General features: G+C 45.5%; 1 pseudogene; it reads right to left on the bottom strand.

The window, feature by feature from the left end:
• Positions 1 to 4,474: 4,474 nt before the first annotated feature.
• Positions 4,475 to 6,380, bottom strand: LOC113023364 (E3 ubiquitin-protein ligase TRIM11-like; annotated as a pseudogene).
• Between the last annotated feature and the right edge of the window lie 739 nt (positions 6,381 to 7,119).

Here is a 7,119-nt window from a genome sequence, read left to right as displayed (position 1 = left end):
ATTCCCTCGGTAGCCAGAATGGCCGGCACTTAATCATCAGGTACTCCAGGTCCGGTGAGCAGAAGGATTTGACCGGGTGCACGTTCGCATAATCACACCAGCTGTTGTTGATCATGAAACACACACCACCGCCTCTGCTTTTCCCAGTAAGATCCTGTGACCTGTCCGCGCGGTGCACAGAGAACCCCGGCAGTTGTATTGCGGAGTCCGGTACTTTGTCGGATAGCCAGGTTTCTGTGAGGCAGATCACGCAGCAGTCCCGCATCTCTCGCTGGAATGAGATCCGTGCCCGAAGCTCGCACAGCTTGTTCTCCAGAGACTGCATAATAGCCAGTAATAAACTGGGTAACGGTGGTCTGTAAGTGCGCCGTCTCAGTCGAACCAGAACGCCAGATCTTCTCCCTCTGCGTCGGCGTTTGCGGCCTCCAGGGCCAGAGAACAAAGGCGTCTCAAACGGAGCGTCCGTGTTGCAAAACTTGAACTCCGGAAAGTTATAAGAAAGACCGTCTTTTATGTCCAGTAAGGTTTGTCGGTCGTACACAAGGAGACAAGTGCTGCTCGTGAAAAAATAAAGGAAAAGTAAAATTAAACACAGAAGAAAGCCGTTGCTTGGGGGAGCTCGCGACGAGGCTGCCATACTCGGCGCCATCTTGTGCACATAGCCGAATGGTGACCGTCGAAACGCTTCTCCCGCTTGCTCTTTGCTCGATGATCCACCGCTCGAGTCTTTCCTCCAACTCGGGCCACCTCGCCTTATGTCCGCGGAAACTCAGCTGCGTTTTCTTGACCTGCTGGAGCTTGTTTTCCAGCTTCCTCCATTTGCGAACCATCGATTCGTTAATCTTAAATTCTCTCGCCGCTGCTCGATTTCCATGTTCCTCCGCGTAGCTGATGGCCTTCAGTTTAAACTGTGCTTCGTAAGCGTGTCTCTTTGCCATTTTCAGGGTTGTTAAAACAACGATGTCCTGCATAATGCACATACCTGTTCTTTTATACAGGTATGTGCGATTGTCCCAGTATATACGATCAACGCCCACACTTCACCCTTTAACGTTCTCATGGTGTTCTCTACTACGTCCTCCTTACAACACATAGGGCGCGCCGCACTTTTTGAAGAAAATCTAAGACTTTTAAGTGCGCCTTATGGTCGTGAAAATACGGTATGTTAAGCAAATAGTGCTGATTTGTTCACTGGACGGGATGGACATGTGTCGATATATGGCACTAGTGACTTGCTATACATGAGCAGTGCACGCTGAGATGGTGGGGTCTCCTCACCAATCAGGAGCCACAGCATCACAGCTGCTCCTGCACACAGTGCATGCACTCTTCTTCCTCCATATTCTCCTATTGACAGCAGACATAAAGAAAGGATGACTGCAAAGCCACTGGAGGCAAAGCACCTCTGAAGCAGCGACCCGAAAGAGTACCAGAAGCCTCACTGCTACAGGCCCTGGCCCGTGGTTCTCTGAGAGGTCTGCTGTTAGCAGAAATCCTCCAAGCTGCTCATATGCAAACTGCTCCTAATGGGCCTGGTGTAAGAGATTACTCAGGACTTCAAGACCGACCAGCGCTTCCAGTGCTCCACCATCATGGCTCTGCAGGAGGCCAGCAAGACCAGGAGGCCTGGTCAGCCTCTTCGACAACACCAGCCACGCCAAGAGGGTCACCATTAGGGATGGGTATCGAAACCAGGTTCTTGTTGAGAACCGGTTCCCACTGTTTCAATTCCTTGGAAGTGTTTGCCATTTTTGCAAACGATTCCCTTATCGATTCCAGTCGCCTCGAACGACGTCACCACGTTGTGGAGCGTCATTTACCTGGCAGGAAACATGGCGGCTCAAATGCTCAAAAGTTTGGTTATACTTTACGAGAACGGATGACAACAGGACAACTTGCAATACTTGCAAAGTAGAGATTTCATTTAAGGGAGGAAACACTACGAATATGCAAAAGCATTTGCTCACAAAACACGCGATGACCTTAAATGAATGTCGTGTTTTTAATTCCGGACTCGTGAATCTCAACCCAGCAGCAGCGGTAACGTTTGCACGTCCTCTCCCGTTAATGCGGCAGGTAAATAATCAACTAACAGTGCATATTATGTTAGCGCGATCTGCCTCATTACAAACCTGCCATTACTGTGCATTTAGTGACCATGATGAGAGAGACAGAGTCTGGCTCAGATGCTGGCAGCTCTCGCTGCAGTCGGCCGGTAGCGTCTCCTTTCAGACCAGGATAGACGAACGTCACCGAGCAGTGACTGAGTTTGTTTATTTTTGTTTATTTATAAGGAACCCCATTAACTTCCACAACAGTGGTTGCTAGTCTTCCTGGGGCCCAAACAGTTTGTGGTCAAAGGCTTGCACCTGTTTGCCACAGCAGATGATTTTCTGTAAGTGAATGTGTTTAATTGGCAGGGACATTACTGGATATTCTTGTGCAATTGCTGCAGAATAATTTATGTTATACTTTGTTATTGCTACAGAAGAATATTTATTTTATTATTTTACATTTACAATGTTTTTCCTGGGGACCCTGTGACGCCCCATTGAAGAGCCGTAGGCTGGATCTCTTAAGATCTCACTGCTGGGTTTGTAAGGCCAGTTACTCCTAAATTTGATAGTGGACTTCCGGAGGTGCAGAGAAGTACACACCCCCATCACCATCAACGGCGCTGCTGTGGAGAGAGTGAGCAGCTTCCGGTTCCTTGGCGTACATCTGGCTGAGGATCTTACGTGGTCAGTACACACAAACAAAACAGTGAAGAAGGCGCAGCAGCGCCTCTTCTTTCTCAGGAGACTGAAAAGATTCGGCATGAGCCCCTGCATCCTCAGGACCTTCTATCACTGTGCCATTGAGAGCATCCTCACTGGATGCATCACCACCTGGTATGGCAACAGCACCGCCTACAACTGCAAAGCTCTCCAGAGAGTAGTGCGGTGCTCTGAACGGATAATTGGAGGTGAGCTTCCCTCCCTCCAAGACATCTACAGGAAGCGCTGCCTGAGGAAAGCGGGGAGGATCATCAAGGACTCCAGTCACCCCAGCCATAAACTGTTCAGACTACTTCCATCAGGAAGGAGGTTCTGCAGCATCCGGTCCCGTACCAGCAGACTGAGAGACAGCTTCTTCCATCAGGCCATCAGACTGCTGAACACGTCATAGACACCTCAGCTTCACTACTGGAACTTCAACATTATGCACTCCACACTGTATATAAATGCCACTTGTTTTGCACATATTCAACTCTGTATATTTTATATATTTTATTATTATTATTATTATTATTATTTATTTATTTTTTACTATTTAATTTGTAAAAATGTGTATACACACACACACACACACACACACACACGTAGGAAAATATTTAGTATACACATCCAGAAATGCATACACTATTATATATTGTACATATATTTATTAGTTTCAGGTTGGCCATTCTTGTATTTTGCTCGTTTGCATTGTTGTGTTTGCACATCTCTGTTGCTTGTGGGGCTCGCACACAAGAATTTTACTCGCATGTGCTGTGCCAGTGTGCCTGCACATGTGATGTGACAATAAAAGTGATTTGATTTGATTTGATTTGAAATTTCTATCTTGTTCAAAGAGAAGATATAAAACAAAGTTCTAAGCTAATCGACCTTAGTGTTCTCCTTTTTTAAAAAGAATCGATAAAGAATCGAATCGTTAAACAGAATCGAAAATGGAATCGTGAAAATCTTATCAATACCCATCCCTACACTTCACACACTAATGCTGCCAGCACAGTACTCTCTCTACTGTAGCCATTAGCTTAGCGGCTAGCTGACGCTTTTCTGCTAACAAGATGTCCGACTTTCCTGACTTCCGGCTGAGCAGGATGAATTCTGTGCATGCAGATTAAGGTCAAATGATCAAGGTCAACAGCAAGTGTCTCTGGAAGTCCACTGCTGATTGGCCAAGTTACATGATAACAGTCTGCCTAAGAAAACACATGATTAAATTATTTACATCACAAAACATCCAAAAATACTTTACCCTGCTTTGTGGGTGGGACTACTTCTTAGCTTTAAACAGCTCCGGCCGAGCGGTTTGTACAAAGAAAAATAAAATCCAGCTGTGAAACAGTTCATCGTCATAATGTTTGTTTATCTTTTGTAGCAGACAAAGATTCAAATACATGATGTTTACTGGATTATCTGCTGAGTTTTTTCCAGGCTGAACTAGAACTTTAGTTTAAGCTTCAACAATGACGCCCTCTAGTGGCGCAACTAGGAAATTATAGGTAGTTCAGTTTGACTTCAAATAGTTCTGATAAGTATAATTGTATCCATATACACAAAACTACATGCTTTCAGAGTTAGGATTAATAAATAAATAAATAAATAAAAAGGAAATGATTTCTTTATGATCCAGATGAGTTAAAGATCTCAACTGTACATAACGTCATCCTGTGCAGTTATGCTGCAAGCTTCAAACCCATAAACTGTTAGTTATCTGTTAGCACAAGATTTAACACCAACGGTAACTTTTGGTTACTGCTGGTGTTACCAAAAATCAACCTCTGGTTGTACTTGTATCCATCTCTCAGCCTCACAGTCCAGAAACCGTCCCCAGGACTCAGTGTGATTTGAGCCTTCCTGTTGGTCGACTCTGTGGCCACTCCCACAGTCCACTCGGTCTTTCCTTTAACCTGAACCTCAAAGTAAAATCTGCCTTAAGAGAAACTCTGCTCTCCTAAAACATTGATGCAGTAAGAAAATCTCTCTGGGTTGTCTGGAAGCTTCTGCCTCACGTCACTATCGTGAACTTGTTTCCCATCATCAGACAGGACGAGGTAAGGATTTGCTGTGTCTGGATCAAACGTCACGTCCACTGCGTAGCTCTGGACCCGCCTCAGCTCGAACCTGGCGAGCATCTTGGGTACTTTCTCCTTCATCTCCTCAGAGAGTGGCTCCTCCAGCTGAAGCACAGAGAGCAGCTCCACCTCCGTCTTCCTCTTCTTCAGCTCACGGATGTCCTGCTCCATCTTTCTGATGAAGCCTGCAGCCTGCAGCTCTGTTTGTCTCTGCTTCTCTCTGATGGTCTCCGTGAGCTTGGCCTCACCTTTCTCGACATACTCTTTCAGAGCAGCAAAGACCTGAACACCATCTGCCACATCTCTGTCTGCGTCCTCTTTACCGAGCTCCACTGAGCGTTTGAAGTCCTCAGTCTTCAGTCGCATCTCCTCGATCGTCTGCAGGATTTCAGCCTCCATCTTCACCAGTTTCTCTCCTTTACTCATTTCCTCCAGAGGATGATTGAATTTCATGCAGTCCCAAAGTAATGAAAGGCAGACCATGTCATGGTCCTGGGTCGAGTGACCCAGTGTGGGAGTTTTGTCTCTTTGGTATTCATTTGTGCCCTAGTTTAGTTCATCTAGTTTATTTTGATATCGCTGTTGAGTCCTTTGTTTCTTAGTGTTTATGTCATCTCCTCCTGTGCGCAGTCTCCCTGGTTCGTGCATCTACCTGTCATGCGTCATGTCTGTGTGGTTATGTTTAGTTCATGTCATGTCTAGTCTCCATGTTTCCTGTTTTACTTTGAAAGTCTGTGTCTATTGTCAGTATATGTAGTTTCACTTTCTCAGTCCTGTCATTAGGTTCATGTGTAGCAGCTGTTCCCCCTCATGTGTTTTTAGTCTCTGTGTTTCATTCTGTCTGTGTTGCGTCGTCTGTGTTCCCACCCTCCATGTCCTCACGGCCAGTCTGTACAATCATCGTCATGGTTTTCTGAGTCTCCTTAGTTTATCAGTTTCCCAGTTTAGTTTAGGTTCAGTTTAGTCACGGTGTTTCTGCTTTGTTTTGAGACCTGTCATCAGCCACAATAAAGGCTCGCTTTCAGTTTAAGTTTATTCCGGTCTACTGTCTTATGTTCGCACCTGGGTCCACCACACACAGCACCGCACGGTCTGTCCCCTCAGATCGTGACAGACCATGCACACAATCGCCATCAGTTTGAAGCCTTCCCCATGGCGAACCTCCACCCGTCTACCTGGCCGTTGCTCTGAGCGTCTGAAGGCCTCGACCATCTCAGAGATCAGAGTGTTGACCTGCAGCTCGGGCTTTGGGTAGAGCATCTTCATGCAGACGGGACACTGGAACGGGACGTCAGGATCTGCATATTTACACATGCAGGCTTTGCAGAAGTTGTGTCCACACGGCGTGCTGACCTGATCGGTGAACACATCCAGACCGAAGACAGAAGCTGATCTTCAGTCAGCAGACGGGCGGCAGCAGCCATGTTTGGACACTGAGACGGGAAAGATGTCAGGAATATTAAAAAGTGTCTAAGATGTTTACACAGCTGTTTGCATGTTTGTGTTTATTTGTTACTGCTGGAAACGTCTTCATGGATCTGAGTGAACGACGAGTTTAGACAACAGCAACAGTCTGGGTTAGTTGTAACAATAACGCAGATGTTACAACTTACCACACTATTACTTTAACTTATATTAAACAAGTTGGGGCAACGACATCAGCAGAGAGAGGTTCACTGGTCGCTTTTGTATATGCGGTTAATGCCATTGGCAACACAATTCCTCCACTGTTTGTGTTCCCACACATACATTATGCAGACCACTGTGTCAGAGATGGACCAGTAGGAAGTACTGGTAGTGGAAATAAATCAGGATGGGTGCAAGAAACAGATTTCCTCATCGTTCTGAAGCACTTTGCAAACCACACCAAGGTAAGCCAGGATAAAAAGTAATGGAATTGCGATGCTGGTGCACAACTACATTTTTTCAGCTTCATTGTTATGTTTAAAATTGGTGCAAGAGTTGTAGGTTATAATGCCCACTGAGCCAATGAGGCCAAACTCAAGGAAGACCAACCAAAATTAATGAAATGTTGAGTTGCAGAAAATTCCATAATTTGTCTTTTTTGGGGGGTTGGAATATGTTCAAAAGCTAGATTTCTGCATTCTGTCACACACACACACACACACACACACACACACACACACACACACACACACACACACACACACACACACACACACACACACACAGCTACATAAATGGCTCTAAGTGCATTCATGTGTTGAATAAACAAAGATTACATGTTAATATTTTGTTAGTACCCTTATTTCATT

The sequence above is a fragment of the Astatotilapia calliptera genome, chromosome 6 (genome assembly GCF_900246225.1).
Source record: "Astatotilapia calliptera chromosome 6, fAstCal1.2, whole genome shotgun sequence".
Lineage (NCBI taxonomy): Eukaryota > Metazoa > Chordata > Actinopteri > Cichliformes > Cichlidae > Astatotilapia > Astatotilapia calliptera.
Note: the sequence above shows the minus strand (reverse complement) of the source record. Positions and strands in the feature narration are given on the sequence as shown.